Genomic DNA, 17473 nt, shown 5'->3' with positions numbered 1-17473 from the left:
GATGTTGTGACCGCTTTTGGGAAATATTTCTCCAGTGTATATAGTTTGCCTGATTCCGATTCAGCCGATCGTTTACTGGAAAAATATTTCAATTTACCCACCATCAGTTTCAATAGCATTACAGAAAGTCATGTTATTCAGTCATTCAAACAGCTCAAGAGTAAATTGATCATGGGTCCAAATCAAATACCGAGTTTCCTAGTTAAGGATTGTATTATCCCATTGTCACAACCTTTAGTATATATTTTCAATTTGATGATCGAAACAAACACATTTCCTAACACGTGGATTTCACCAATACTCAAAAAAGGCGATTCGACACAAATTAAAAATTATAGACCAATTTCTGTGTTATTTAATTTTGTGAAACTTTTCGAAATGATTCTCTACAAAGAGATATACAATGTAACAAAGGGTATGTTATCTATTGAACAACACGGTTTTGTTAATAAAAAGTCCTGTGTCACAAACCTCTCTTGTATAAATCAATATGTCTGCGAAATTTTGGACCAGAGAGGTCAAGTAGATGTTGTTTATATGGATATACAAAAAGCCTTCGATAAAATTGACTTGAAAATTTTACTGCGAAAGCTTGGTATTTTAGGATTCTCTTCTAAACTATTGTCTTTATGTGAGTCATATCCCTTCGGTAGGCGGCAATATGTCGAATTCCAAGAATATCGCTCTTTCATAATAACACCAACTTCAGGTACCACAGGGTTCTAATCGTGGGCCTCTTTTATTTCTCCTGTTCATTAATGATCTCACACTGGATCTTCAATGCCCCACTCTATTATATGCTGATGACTTGAACATTTATCAAAGTATCTTCACAACCCAAGATTGCATTTCATTACAGCATGATATCAACACAGTAAATGTATGGTGTACTACAAACTACCTTGAGTTGAATATCAACAAATGCTCCACTGTTACCTTCTCGGAGAAAGAAAATGCAATATCAATAATACAATCTTGAATCGTTTGACTCAAATGCGCGACCTTGGCATATTATTTGACCAAAAGATGTCATTCAATCCTCATACTCAAAGTACCGTGCCTTCAGCTAATAAATTGTTAGGCTTCATATTGAGGAATGGTAGGGAATTTGCAGATCCACAACTCTGACATTACTATTCAACTGTTATGTGCGCAGCAAATTAGAATATGGGGTATTAATATGGTATCCCCATCATGCAACCCAAATAAGTTCCATAGAACGTGTTCAAAGGAAATTTTTAAAATATTTATATTTGAAAAAATTTTGTATTTACCTAGACCGTAACATTGATTACTCTATACTAACAATAACGTTCCTTTATAATTTACTACATGATAACATAAGCTGCTAGCAAAAATTCCGTTTACTGTACCTCGACTTAATAGTAGGCACGCAAAGGTATTTTAGTGTGATCGTGCTAGAACAGACACATCAAAGAGATCGCCTGTCTCAATCATTTGCAATAATTTCAATCTGATATGTGACTCATGTAACATTAATATATCTCCCTTATCTATTATAATAAATTGTATTATGACATTTACTTACAATATGTAACATTTTTTTCTCTTTTGTAGTATCTAATCCTGCTAACACACACATGTGAATGTACATTTCTATCACATTTTAAACATTTTTTTTTATATATACATTTATCCAGTGTATACATTTCCTGATTTGGGTGTACTTATACCTGTTGGAAATAAAGAACTATCTATCTATCTATCTTTCTGGTGCAGGTATTTTCAGTCGCAGACCCAGGACAGAGATATCAACCTGGACAGGAACCTAACCGACTGTATTTCAAACAAAAATTTACGTTATTGATTTGTGTGCGGATATATTGGAAGAATTCAACCTCATACACAAGTCGATAAAAATATTCTCGGACACTCAAGCGATGTTGGCTCTTACCGAGCAACATCTGAATTGGTAGCAAATTGCCAAAAATTACTCTCCTCGATAGGATGACTTAACAGATTGTCTCTGGTCTGGAGTCCTGGCCATACTGGCCTGGAAGGCAATGAGGCTGCTGACTATCTTGCAAAAGAGGTTGTTGCAAGCAACTTTATCCTACTAGAACCTGCCATTGGCATCGCTTTAGACTTTGCCAAACAAAGACTGAACACCTGGATGGCAAGAAGATTTATGGACTTCTAGCAGAATCTTCCAGGATTGGATCACACCAAGGCGTTTACTCACCCATCAAAGCTGAATACCAAACAGTTGTTGAACTACAGCAGGGATGAACTACGATGTCTAACAGGCCTTCTTACAGCTCACTATCATTTGAATCATCACATGCAGAGATTCGGACTGTCGGAAGATAGTGTGTGTCGCCTCTGTTTGGAAAATGATGGAACAGCAGAACACATACTTCGTGTCTGCCCCGCTGGGGTCTGAATCACGTTTTTAGAGTTCGCCGGAGCCATACTCTTATACTATCTGAACTGAAAAGCCACTCACCACACAAACTTATCGGCTTTGTTGAGAATCTGGGTTTATTTAGTCGAGTATGAATAGGCGTGACCCACAATAAACCCTTGCAGGTTGCAGTGGAGAATCGAATAGACCCACTCACTTTGGACACAAACTTAACCCTAAACTAACCTCTGTTATCACCTGCAGTGGTGTTTAGATATCTGAGGGCCAATATTATCAATTAATTTTAGGTGAAAGCACTCGATATGACGTATAAATTGTCATCTCTCGGAGGAAGACCATTGTGGATACTATCAATCGAAACGTGTGTTTCTTATTTTTTATTGTTCCATTTTCAATTGTTCCTTGCATTTCATTTCATTTATTTCATTGTTATTTCATTTCAGGGTATTTTAGCTCAATATAATTGTTATTTTCAGTTATTCATTTCATTTAGAGTGATTTTTCCAGGGATTTCAAATCATTTAATATCGTATTAGACAATGGAAGTCCGAACTAAAGAAATTCAACATTGTCAACAACCTTCAAATAATAAATTAATTTTCAGTTTCATTGTAATAGTTTGAAAATGTCCTCATAGGACAAAATTGCAGTAACGTTAGTTACAAATAAAAGTGGTAAACAAACATAGAAAGTTTCATTTCGCATTTTTCAATATTGTTTCAACAACAAATTTCTTCAACAAAAGCTTCGAAAGAATATTTTTATAATGACAGTTTGATGGAGAGGGTAGATTTTGATAATGTAAAGACTATTTCTAGAGTTGTTCGGACCCGAAAAATTACGTTAGGTAACTCAAGCAATGCATGCACATCATAATTGCACTTTACACCATACAATCCAAATTGATATCGTAGGAGAGTTTTTGTTTTGTGTTGTCTTCAGGTGGATTGGTACCAAACTAATGATTTATTGATTATTTCTTCTTGCATGCTTGAGGACTGACGAATTATAATTTATGAGCTTGAAGGAAAATAAAAGGGCGAAGTTCAACTTGGTAACACGAAGTTCTACTCTGTTACTTTTTTAGCTAACCGTCAACTCACCTATTTCGGAATTCAAATTGATAGTTGTGAACATAAATTCGTTTAAGTGAACTTTTTCCATTTAATTATTATTAGTTCATAACTGAGGTACACGGCTTCACCCAGGGAGTTGATGTGAGACTGTATGGTAGTTGGAATGAAAGTATAAAGTTAAATCTACGAGAGATCGACAAATTTTGCTTTATATACCACCATCAATGTATAACCCCATCCATACAAAAAATGCTTCGAGTGGGTTTTCTTGCAAGTTCCAAACTATTTCCGAACACTGCAGAATGTTCCAGTATTTCCTAAAATGTTGTTGAATGCTTCAGAAAATTTGTGAATGTTCTGGGATGGGGAACAGACGGCTATTATACCCCTTGATCGTTCTACAATGATCTGGTAAGTTCCAGAATGATCCCGAATATTCAAGACTATTCCCAAACATTCCAGAATATCACGGAATTTTCTTGAATGCTGTGGTAGGCTTTCAAATATTTTCGATTGTTTCAGAGTGTTCTAGAAGTTTAGAAAAAGGCATTCTTGGATGGACTTCGCGACCAAGAAACGAGACAGGCCTTGGTGCTAGCTCGTCCCAAACATCTCGTGGATGCACTGGCAAGCGCTCTGGAGTTTGAGGCTGCGAAACGATCCTGGAAGAGCCAGAGAAAAGTTCGAGCTATCGAGGAAGATGGACAAGTACCTGCCGATATTGAGGCCACCATCAGAAAAGTAATGAAAGAAGTATTGCCTGAGAAGAAACAATTAAGATGCTGGAACTGTGGGAAAATTGGACATGTGCGTAGCAAATGTCAAGCTTTCAAAGAATCGACACCAAATCAGGAAAACTAGAGGGGGTCGATGAGAAGGGGCAATCGTCTGCCTGTACCCAGCAAGATCCCGTAAAAAACGCATATGTTGCTGTTCTCCAACGACAAGACAAAGGTGTTTTCATAGACGGCCTCATCAACAACGAGCCTTGCACCATGCTGCCAGATACAGGTGCGACGAGAACCATTCTTGAGCCAACCTTTGCCAAAACACTGGCAAGAATTGAACCGTCAAACTGAAAGCTATGCACCGCAACAGGGGAGCAAGCCACTGTACTTGGAGAACTACCAATTGAATTGAATTGGTATTGGGCAGCACAAACTTGAAACATCGTGCATTGGTGCGTACATTGAGGATGAAGCGATCATTGGAATGGACATAATGAATTCCAGAGGGTTCGAGCTCAATTTTCAAGACGGCGTCCTACGTGTCGGCGTAGGAAGAGCTGGTGCTTCATGGAAGAAGCGAAGAGATGATAAGGGTCCTGTTGGGTGAAGACATGTGCGTACCTGAAAGGGCTGAAACCATCCTGGAGGCAAATCGCACTGGGGAAGACCCTGTTGCATGTTTGTGAAGTTGTGCCGGTCAGGGTCATGAATGTCAACTACTTTCCCGTGACCTTGAAGAAAGGAACAATGCTGGGGCACTGTTCGTCCATTTCCTCGGTGATATGGATTATCGCGTGCGTGGATTATCGTCAACTAAATCACGTGACTAAGAAAGAAAGCTACCCTCTTCCAAGAATCGACGACACCCTAGACACGCTAGCCGGCTCCACAATTTTCTCGACTTTGGATTTGAAGAGTGGATATTGGCAAGTTGAATTGGCCCCAGAAGATCGAGAAAAGACTGCTTTCACAATCGGCTCAGGATTGTTGCAGTTCACGGTTATGCCATTCGGGCTTTGTAATGCTCCAACGACCTTCGAGAGATTGATTGAGGGTCTCTCGTGGAAGACGTGTCTAGTGTATCTCGTAGACATAATAGTGGTCGGAAAATCGTTCGACGATCACTTGAAAAATCTGGAGGAGGTGTTCATGCGTCTGAGGAGTTCTGGATTGGAACTTAGTCCCAAGAAATGCCATCTGTTCCAGAAAGAAGTCCGTTACCTTGGCCATAATGTCTCTGGGGAAGGAGTGGCAGTGGACGAACACTGGTGCAGAAAATGTGCTGTATGTGCTGCCAGTAACGGACCTCGGATACGACCGAAAGCTCCAATGCGCCAGTATAACATGGGTAGTCCATTTGAGAGAATCGCCATCGACATCGCCGGCCCGTTTCCAGAATCCGACCATGGGATCAAATACATCCTAGTAGCCATGGACTACTTCAGCAAGTGGGCAGAAGCCTATGCCCTGCCCAACCAGGAAGCCTTTACCGTCGCTGAAGTCCTGGTGAAGGAATGGATATGTCAATTCGGTGTCCCATTGGAGCTGCATTTGGACCAGGGCAGAAATTTTTAGTCCAACCTGTTCCAGGAAATATGTAAACTGTTGGACATTCTAAAGACCAGAACCACAGCCTCATATCCACAGTCCGATGGAATGGTGAAACGAATGAATAAGACCATAAACCACAACTTGTCCAAGGTAGTCTCTGACCATCAAAGAGACTGGAACCAATACCTACACCTGTTTCTGCTGGTTTATCGTTCAGCAGTGCACGAGTCAACCGGCCAAACCCCTGCCAGTATTATAATCAGCCGAGAGCTGCGGCTTCTTTGTGACCTGAAGTATAGGACGCCGCCAGAACAAGACACTGCGGGGGAAGACTATGTCAGACTATGTCCTTACAAAATCATGAAAAAGATTAATGACCTTGTCTACCGAATCCATAAGCCACCTCGAGGAAAGTCTATGGTCGTCCATTTTAATAGATTGGCTCCTTATGCTGGAAATCACGATCAAGTTCGCGCCCTCAGACCACCAGAGGATGGAATGGCGTCCCAGCAATTCATGTCCTCATAACTCGAGAAGGGGCACGAGATCTCTTCAAGGTTCCAGTTGATTACCCACTAGCTCACTGCGTGGCAGAGGATCTCCAAATGACCAAGAGTATCGCTGTGGTATTCAACAAGAAATTCGGTCAGCTCCAAACATTACGAGAACAGAATCCAGAAATCGTAGGAGTGCTACAGTTGAAGAAGGGTCAGAGAAACATCTCATACTTGGTGACCAAAAACCATTCTCGAGACAAACCGTCGTATGAAGATGTCTGGAGGAGTCTTACTAGACTGAAGGAGACGATGCTCGACCAGAATCTCGTGTACTTGGCAATCCCGAAATTAGCCTCTGGGCACGACAGGCTGAACTGGAGAATTGTGAGAAGCATGTTGGAAACGATCTTCAGATCCAGCAGCATCCAGATTTTGGTGTGCGGTAACCATCTTCCACGACCGAGCATGAAGACTGTGGAGTGTTACTTCCATCGAAGTTCACAGTGCAGATATGGGAAGTTCTGCAGGTATCGACACACGCCAAGGATAACATTTCGGGACGAAACGTCTTCAAGAAGGGGGCAATGTATTGAATCTGAAGCCGGCCCTGACCGTTATCTCAGACACCAAACATATGACTCATCGCGAAAGGAATGTGATCGACGAATTGCCACGAAAAGAATAGATAAGTACCGAAACCGCTAGTAACCGCTGGTAACGTTCGTTACCAATATAGAAGGTCGGGTCCTCGCTCAGAGAGGGAGTCTGTATCTAGAAATTGAATCGTGCATTTAAAGAAAGAATTCTAACCGTGAATATAAATTAAGCGTTAGTTGCTAAGTGTTGTATATGAATTAGTTGTGATAGTGAAATATTGTTTAGGACAGTTAATTATGTAATTCGTTACAATATAAAAGAATCCCTATCCAAATTTAATTCAAGCACAATAATATTAATGGGAAAATTGAGTATTCATTATGGAATTCCCTGGTTTGAATTTCCTGGTCTATACAAAAAATTGTTAACATATTTTCATTGCCATACCAACTTTCAATTTGAATATTCGAACTAACCAAGCGTGAGCGTTCCTGCCTCAAATGAATATGAACTTTTGCAGCAGAATGGCCTACATTCAGCTATAAATTACGGAAGCGTTTGTTTGGTAATGTTGAATTAATGTTATGTTGCGCAGGTATAGATGTTGCGCAGGATTAGATGTGTAATCTACTGACATTTATTTCCAGCAAATTGCATCTTTGCAGAAAATCTCAGTTGAATTTTCAAAACACAGTGTTTTAGGTGTTATGTAATAATGAAAAATTAAGTAGTCGCTATCCTTAATTTTCACTTCTAATTTTGGGTGGTCACACAGTAATGATCGTAGATACGTAGTATCATGGGACTTGTTTCATGCTGGCCCCCTCCGAAGAAATGAATAGCAAACGACGAAGGAAGTTTTTTCATATTTTGACTTACATCAGAAAGTGATAATCACAATTTACCCTCGGAAATATGTTGAATAGGTATAGTCGCAGTTAACACTAATATACAATATGACATTTTTGAAATGTCCGTGAATAACAATTTAAAGTCAGCAATTCTGTGCATAATAATTAATAATAATAATAATAATTGCTATAATTGATAAGAAACAAAATCAGGTTTTTAGAGTTCGGCACAGCCGTACCATCTGACCTGAAAGACCACTCACCATACAAATTAATCAGCTTCGTTAAGGAGCTAGGTTCATTTGGACGAGTGTCCAAATAGACCCACTCACGTTAGACCTAACCTAAGCTAACCTTAACATTTTCGCTTGAAATACTAAGTCTCCAACTATATAAACCTGGTGGTGTTTTTGATCCATGTGAACCAGTAACTACTTACTCTCAATACACACAAGTACTTCGACTTGTGTAAATCTTTTTCCAAGTAAGGACTCAAAGAGACTTTTTTATCGAGACTATAACCTCCGCTGCAAATGGAATATCCTAACAATTGAGGAATAGTGGACTAGAATTATCCAGGTACCTCTTCCTGGTGAGGGAAACTATTATAGTTCTGCTGGGGTTTACATAAATCTACTTCCCCTGAAAACAACTGTGAACGACGCCCAGCATAGTATGAAAAAAATTGCAGGATACCTTTCCCGGCGTGGTCTTTGCCAGAACGACAAGGTCATCTACATAAGCCTGCAGATCGACTTCTCTTCTGTCGGAATCAATCTACCACTTTCATTTGTAACTAACGTTACTGCAGTTACGTCCTATAAGGACATAAACTAATACAATAAACTGCAGCAGTAGTGACAACAGAAGGGGGATATCATCTTACCCTGGTGACCCTGATTTTGATGGCCTAATCTCAGGAAGTCGTAGTTACTGTTTTGTTTACCATGCAGCTTATTCCTCATAGACAACAACTTTCTCAATTCAGATAACTTTGCATTATATGAATATAATTCTTTTTTGAGTTAGGATGGTATGTATAACAGGTGCCAAATGCCTGGGGTTCAACTCAATAAAACAATAAAAGTTGAATCAACTACATGCTATATTCAAATATTCAACGTTTCATATCTATTTGGCTTGATACTGATATATTGATTTATCACTCGTGAACCGTTTAGCTATTGCCAATGATGATTTTTGACATCATCCCGCTCAAAAACCAAGAATTATAATCTTGGATCCAGAGAAAACACTTATAGCTAGTAGTATTCCACAGATACTCCAGTGAGCTACAATTGTAACGCTGTATCACTTGGCAGCAATTATTTCGTTCTTTCTATAGTAAGTTTGGACATTCTGACACGTACCTGTGGAAAGCTGGGCTCAAGTTATTCCTGGAGCAAACAGTGCGTGTTGAATTCCTAGTTCAAGAACGATTTGAGCCTATCAAAATTCTTCTCTCTCTCCTTCATGAAATTGTTTCAAAGTTAATGAATCACTTTCTACTAATTTCGATAAACTTGCTAAGTTCACTTATATTGTCGATTATTTTCTGGTAAGTGTAATCAGAGTTTTCCACAAATGTATCCCCTCTAACTGCTCGGTAAAATTCGGGAATATCCTGTTGATGAGTTCATCTTCGTATCATTTTACTTAGGATCCACAATTCCCCAGTGCATTCCATTTAAAACAAGCCACCCTGAATAACTTTTGATACAATGATTTTCAGGAAAAATGAAAAAATACGTCAACAATAGTATAAATGGAGACACATTTTGACATATTCACATTTGATGTTACTTCCCTTATCGCACTCCCAGAGAATGTCACCATTTTTTTTGAATGGATCACCCTATATTGTTTCGCATTATCAGATGTTCCATGATGAGAGATTTTGACAAAGTATAAAACATATGGTCTGAAGCTTATGGTTTGGGAGCTAAAAATTATTTGAGTTGAAAATGAGCCACCCTAAATAACTTTTGAAACAATGATTTGCAGGAAAAAAGAAAATACAGGTCTACAATTATACAGGAGGCCACACTTTGAAATGTTCGTTCTAGAGACAAATATGGAAGCAATAAATCAGAAAAAGAGATTTTTTAATAATTCTTGAATGAAAATCTGGTGACTGGACAATGACAAAAAAAATTCTATAGGAAATATTCAAAAACGTTTCCATACAATGGTACAAACGATCTTTCATTGCCGCCCTGAGAGAGAATCTCAAATGACCCCATAGAAAAAAATCTACAGGAGTGAGATTTGGAAACCTTGGTGGCCATTCTGCCAATCCAGCGACCAGAAAAATGATCATCCAGAAATTGTCGCACTGGAGCTGCATAATGAGGAGGTGTACCATCCTGCTGAAAAACTATTTCGTTTTCGAATAAATTCATATCCTCCTCGATTGCCCTATTGCACTGTATTATTCGATTCTCCAACATATCCAAATATTTATCACTAGTCAAATTATCATCGATGAAAGAAGGACCTATGATGTGGTCACCTAAAATTCCTGCCCAAACATTCAGTTTTTGAGGTCGTTGGGTATGAATTTGACGGTATTAATGAGTATTCGTATCACTCCAATATCGACAATTTTGCCGATTCACCTTTCCATTCAAACTAAAAGTACATTCATCCGAAAAACAAATTTTATACAAGAAATTCTGGTGCAAGTTGATCCGTTCAGTGAGACTTTCACAAAACTCGATACGTCTATCGAAATCATCTTCGTTCAATTCATGAACTAGTCTAATCTTATATGGATCAAATTTGTATTTATGAAGGATCCTGAAAACATTTGTATGACTGATTTCTGATTCTTGAGATAACTTAATAAGAGACTGCGAATTTTCCATTAATCCAACGTGCCCTAAAACTGCAGTACAAATAGCTTCATCGTTGAGAACTCTTGAACTGTTATGCTTTTTATTGTTAACAGATTCAGGTTCCATAGACTTGTTCGAAAATTCTGAAACATATTCGTGTCGTACATTTCTTCCTGGATGATTATCATGGAACATACGGGCAGTAACTCTAGCACTATTTCCATTCTGATAGTTCAAACTCACTATTTCAATCCGTTCTCGAAGCGTACAAACCATTGCTTCTCAAGAGTTCACATAAACAGAAACACCAATTGTAACTTTACCTGATAGGTGATCGTTATTGTAGAGAGAGACAAATACACAATGAAGAGAACATCGAATTCAAACTAAACTAGGCAAAATAAGACTTTTTTGAAGTATACTTCTCAAACCTGGGTAACAGATTGTACAGAAGTTCCTTCAGGGTGTAACGTTTTCAACTCAAATAATTTTTAGCTTCCAATGTGTCCGCCTGTATACTATTGTTGAGGTGTTTTTTATGTTTCCTGAAAATCATTGTTCCGAAAGTTATTCAGGGTGGCTCGTTTTCAACTCAAATAATTTGTAGCTCCCGAACTATAAACTTTAGACCATATGTTTTACTACTTTGTTGAAATCTGCTCATCATGGAGCATCTGATAATGTGTAACAATATAGGTTGATCCATTAAAAAAAAATTGGTGACATGGTCTGGGGGTGCGATAGGGAAGGTACAAAAAATGCGAATATGTCAAAATGTCTTCCCCTGTGTACTATTGTTGAGTTGTTTTTTATTTTTCCTGAAAATCATTGTACCAAAAGTTATTCAGGGTGGCTCGTTTTGAATGGAATGTAATGAATTAATTGAATACACTGTACTGAGATATGTGATGAAATTCATCGATACTTGATGGAAGTTGAAATATGAATCAAAGGAATGAAGATAAATTGATCAAATGAATTTATAACCGAAGTAGATACTGCGACATTCGTAACTGTCCCCCCACATCACGTGTTATACATCATTTGAAAGTCGCATCAATTGATATTTCAGATAATTCAAAGTGCACGAATCAAAATGACGGAGTTAAGTTTTATTAGACATGAACAATTTCGGATACATAACTAAAAATTTCAAGAAAAACATTTTCCTGCTCAAACATCTGTAGCTCCGACATCTTTTCGGAAAAATTTCGTATAGAGATGAGGTTTCTTGAAATGTACGACCAATTTCTGGCAAATTACGTTCTTTCTGATCCTCAAGACGGTGGATAAAAACTGAGGTAACCATAATTAGGATATTTTTTGAACAAGTTTATTTCTTTCAACCTTTATCGCCAGAGAAACGGCTATGTTGAAGTTTTGTATTAACTACGGGAAATTACACAATTTCAGTGTGCTCTAATAGCATCAGTAACGACCAGTTGTTGATAGCTTTATGCTTATTAAACTTCAATCTGCATTCCGCATCTTTTCTGGAAAAGTAAGTAAAACGTTTCTTAGAGAGAAAGACTGGGAAACAGAGAGAAAATAATGTTATGAAGTAAGCTGAAGTGAATCTTTTCATTTATCGTACTACGAGGGATGTTATTCATGTTAGCGGAATGAACAATATATATGTTATCATCATAAAATGATTATACTCTTCAATTTATTCTCTGTGCATTGAAACGCGTCATTCGACGTTTTGGCTTCAGCTTTGAAGACATTTTCAAGAATTGGAAAGTATAGCTACACAAATGGTCTCAATCTGACCACTCCTCAGTTTGTCTCCATATGTATGTTATATATCTTGAGTGAGATAATTGGATAAATAATAATCATCAAGCTGTTTTTTCATAATAGCCCCTTCAGTGTTAGATAATATGTAGAGTTCATAACTGTCATTCTGAACATATTCTTGAATGATATTGACCTCACATGTGTGCACAATATGAATTCTCACAGCAGGATGAATTACCTATAAAATACGTAACAGCAATTGATCGACGTTACATGGTTTGGAATGGGTAACCGCATTCAGTGGCCGCCCAGATCTTCGGATCTAATTATACTTGACTTTTTTGGGGTGTTATTTGAAAAATTTCAATAATAAAAAATGCTCTATTGATGTAAACATGCATCTCTTAACAGAAAATAACGGAAAAATCGAAAGGTGTCGATGATTGGACCGTGCTGATAGGTTTTGAAGCAGTTCAATAGTATGCGCAAGGATGAATTCAAGATAGAGATGATATCTCCAAATACTCAGTGAAAAACATCTGACCATGTTTTAATAAATAAATCGAATAATATAAAGTTATTATTAATCTTGAATTGAAATAAAATTTTCTACCAGTTGGAACTATCACATGCAGAGCTTCCCATCAGAAAAACAATTGGCTCAAAATTGAATTTTTGTCTCTTACATAATAATTGGCCTATAAATGTTTCTAGTTTGTCAAACGAACCAATTTTTATATAGGAAAGAAAGGTTTCGGCTTTCTACTTCTTCATCTCGATACAAAAATGTGGGAATTTCTTCCAGTTTGTATTTGAAAGTTACTTCTTTGCGTGATCTACACATCTTTGTATACAGTGTTAGGAATCACACGTTAAAAGGTGAGGCCTCGTTAGTCCTCAGCTCACACAAGTTTCTCAACTTCTGAGAGTTGTCGTTCATATGGGGTCGACAGCTGATTTACGAAAAAACAGATTTTAAAACAGATTTTTGAACAGTTAATTTTTTGATATTGATTGCTTGCTTCCTTTCTTTGAAATATTTCCACATTTTTTTTATAAGGATGAAGAAGTGGATAGCGAAAACCTTTCATCCCCAAAAATGAACTCTTCCTAAATATATACCCATTTCAATTTGAACAAGATTCCTTTGGCTGGGATTTAATGAAATAAGCGAATGAATGTCATTACGATGTCATCGATGACATGAGTAAATTAAACTCATTTCGTGTCATGAAGTTGTAATTTTATGAATGAATTGTGTGTTTTTTGTCATAATGTTATCCATATTTGGTACTGAAGAGCTGATATGGCAAGTGTCTTACGGCAAAACATCGGATGTCTACAAGTGATGATGACAGTGTTCCATGTATGTAAAATTTAACCTCTTTCATTCGATATATTGTGTAGGAATCCTGTGAATCATATCTAATTCAATTCCATAACGAATGTGTGGGATACAAACTGAGTAGAAAAAAGTGTTTTTGTTTAATTCAGTGTTCATATAAAAGTATTTGTGTCGAAAGTATTTTTCTTTCGTATAACTCAAGGTTTGTATGAGATTAACGTTTCGAGATAGCTTTTCGTCTTTTCTGTGTCTGGAAGTTACTTCTTTGCATGATCTACACATCATTGTAAAGAATTACTTCTTTGAAATTGATTGTTTTCTTCCTTTATTTGGAAAATTCCCACATTTTTTTGTATCAAGATGCAGAAATAGAAAGCCAATGGACCATACACTTTTCATACTTTGTATTCGATAAACACATCGTTGAGTTGTTAGGCAGTTATCTACAAAATCGAAAGCAAATTGTGTATATATGGATGGTAGATATTCAGATGCTTCACCAGTTAGTTTTGAAGTCCCTCAGGAATCAATTCTTGAACCACTTCTGTTTTCAATATACATTTTAGATTTCCATGACATAATATTCAGTACAAATGTATGCGGTTCTCTTATGGTGTAAGAAAGTTTGATGACATCTCAGCTAAATTAGGGGAAACTGGCTGGCTCATACTCATTCAAATTAGGCAACTCCACCTTCTTGTTACAACTCACAAATTTATCTCTCAAAGGAAACCTCACTATTTATTTAAAAGATACGTAACATTTGAATCACGGATTCAATCTAAAACCAGAAATATTGGTAAATTCATCATCCCCAAACACTCCACAGCTTGTTTCACTCGAAGTTTTATATATAATTCAGTTATTCTCTATAATACACTTCCCAGTGACTTCAGACACGACACGTTATGTAACTTCAAGAAGAAATTGAAACTGCACTTGAAATTAGCTGGATAATTGGATGCCGCTAAAGCTCTCTTTTGTGATATGTTATTGTAGATTTTTCTTTTGTTTTTCTGTCTATTATTACATTTTATACTTTCAAATATTCTTTCATAAGTTAACTATTTGAATGTCTGTGTATATTTGTGTCCGTTCAACTAGGTTAAGTTGAACTTCGCCTTTCACCGTTATTTTTGTTTTTGTATGTTATTACTCGAAGCCAATTATTATCATTGAAACCCTTCTTTCTCCTAAAAATACACCCTTTTCAATTCAAAAATCGATTTTGTTCATAAATTAATAAAGTTATCCATGGTTAGTACTTGACTATGTGTATTTTGTACTTTCATTATCGTCATTTTAGTTTCATATTTAATCAAGAAGCATCAGCAGTGCAATCAGTAATATCAAATGATTTTTCATTTAGTTTTTGTGACATATTTTTCTTTAGTGGTGCTGATTTTTTTTTACATTTTCCTATTGTTCTCCCTATGTACTTGTTATCTTTTTCATCATCATTTAATAAATTCCGAAATATTTGAATTGGTTAATAATCAATTGAATTATTTTACCAATTCGTCTATCATATAATAAGTTTTTCATCAACCATTTGATGGTATTCTAGAAATATCATCACCCCATCAGCTGCGAAGAACACTTCAGGTATGGTAGTGACCATTTACTGTATTCTATAAAGTACAACTCATTCTCAGTTTGATACGGTTGGATTGTTTATGTTTTTGTTTCTGTCCCATATGTACTTAATTAATGAAAATGAAGAAATTATTGGGTGATGACATGTGACTGGAATATAATAAACATATTTTCATATAAAACTGAATTTTCTGAAGTTGAAACACAACTTCATTCAAGTTCAGATTTTTATCTGTATCTCAATGAAGTGAAGTGAAACAGACGCTTTCTGAATTCAATATTGTTATGGAAAAAACTCTTTTCTGTTTCACATGACTGAATTAAGGGGATAGATGGAAATATACTTTTCCTTTACTTTCCACGGAATTTCTTCAGAGAAAATACAGAAAATCTTTTGAGTTTGCTAAGCTACTGAACCGATCGTAACACGGTTGCAGTCAATCGTGCGGTTGTAGTCAATCGCGCACATCATTTAGCTTGGAGAAGAATTTTCATTGGATTTATGTATAAATACAGGATGGCCAAACGAAACGAAACGGAGACGTTATCAGGAATTGCGTGAATATTTCAACTTCTAAAAGAGACCATGTACTCATCTATTTTCGATTGGCGGAGGTATTTCTGACGCCATCCACAAGCGAGGTTAATAGCTACTCCAAAAGTATTGAGGTGGACAAATATATCCTCTTTATGATATTTATATAGGGCAGATGTGAAAAATGTCGTGCACATTTATACATATGATAAAGCACGATTCTCAGTACTTTTTCATAGGACAGCATATCACTAGTCACCAAACGGTTGCTACCAACTTTTAACGAATCAAAAAAAAGTCTTGTGATACCCCAATTAATAGTTATTTCAATTCTGTATTATTGTTAGAAACCATATCAGCCGTTCATGGGTAATTGGCGGTTTTATATTCGTTTGAAGCATCTATAAACGAGAAGTATCATAATTTCAAAAGAAACTTTGTTCCATACTCAGTCATTTCAATGAATGGCCAAAATTGTATCATTCACTTCCTGACAATAATAAAGTCTGTTAACGAATTTATTTTTTGCACATAAATCCTTGAACTGCTGATTATTCAGAAACGACTAATGCAATTTCCAAAAGTAAAGCAGTCTTCAATAGATAATTAATCGAAATAACAATCAAACGGAAGGTCACAATCCTCCCACTCCTATTTGAAAAAAGTAGGTAGCGCTCTCTCGATAAATTGTAGTGCAAAAACACTTTGTTTTTTTTATCAGAAAGTTACGAAAATACACCTTTCTACATACATTTTGTTTGAAGCTTTTGCAGTTCAAACGGAAGAAGGGTCAATTTTTTCGTCCGGACTGTGCGTAAATACCTTATTACCTTCATGTTTACATCCAGCAAACATATCTGAATCCACATGTTAATGTGCACAAGCTAAAAGGAAGACAGTAATGATTTATGAAATGTGAGCTGTACTTACATTTCGATTATTTAAAATCCTTTATTCAAAGGCTAGGTTAACTATATATTATTATCATCTTTGTTCACTCGCCCTGCTCTTGCATCTTCCACAACTTCTAGTGTGACGAATTTTTGACAACAAAAATTGATATATAATTAGTTATAGGAGGAAGTAAGATATGAATATCCGACAGAAATCACAGGATGTAGTGATAAATTCTATCTTATATTTTTCATAACACCTCTGATTCATTTTTGATTTTCAATATGGAGTAAATTCTACTGAGCTCAGTCGACATGAAAGCAAACCAGAAATATACTGAAGAAACATTTTTTTTCTGCTGGGAAGAGAAAATAAATAGTTTTCATGAAAACAGTGACAGATTCTTTTAAAATTTTCGGTGAAAAAGGTTATACAGAAAACAAAGATTTTTGGCGAAATTTGAAGATTTTTTCATAAACTATACCTCAGGATTTGATCTTCACAAACTTCATTTTTAAAAAATATCACGACATGTTGCATCAAGGAGTCGATGTGGAAAGCTAGGAAGGAAACAAGCACTGACTGGTATATTCCTGACAGTTTAAATCACTGTGGACAAACGTGCTGGGTTGGAATTTCTAGTGCATCGTCTTTTGAAATTTCCTCTCACACATGAGAGGTGACAATACAGGAAATAGCGGTCAGTAGCGGTTTTTCGAGAGGTATTGTAAATGATATTATGGAGAAAAAAAAGTTTGGGAAGAGAATGAACGAAATCTTGACTCTTAGAAACGACGAAAACCACGATAAAATCCTATATCTCAGTTCCATACCAACAAG

At 36.6% G+C, this 17473-nt stretch overlaps 1 protein-coding gene across 4 annotated transcripts in view; it reads right to left on the bottom strand.

Moving 5' to 3' along the window:
• Nucleotides 1-17473, bottom strand: part of Epac (Exchange protein directly activated by cAMP) — a 757111-nt gene that overhangs the window by 195005 nt on the left and 544633 nt on the right. Inside the window, exon 1 of one of the 4 annotated variants that reach the window (XM_074175399.1) lies at nt 16670-16772. The exons of the other annotated variants lie outside the window; for them this stretch is intronic. The gene's annotated coding sequence lies outside the window, so the exon portion shown is untranslated. Of the gene's footprint in view, nt 1-16669; nt 16773-17473 lie in introns of those variants that run through there. 4 annotated transcript variants of the gene reach the window in all.

The sequence above is a fragment of the Leptinotarsa decemlineata genome, unplaced genomic scaffold (genome assembly GCF_025532065.1).
Source record: "Leptinotarsa decemlineata unplaced genomic scaffold, Ldec_3_MD MMD2_tig00001019_RagTag_RagTag, whole genome shotgun sequence".
Classification (NCBI taxonomy): Eukaryota; Metazoa; Arthropoda; class Insecta; order Coleoptera; family Chrysomelidae; genus Leptinotarsa; species Leptinotarsa decemlineata.
This window is presented reverse-complemented; position numbering and strand designations above follow the sequence as displayed.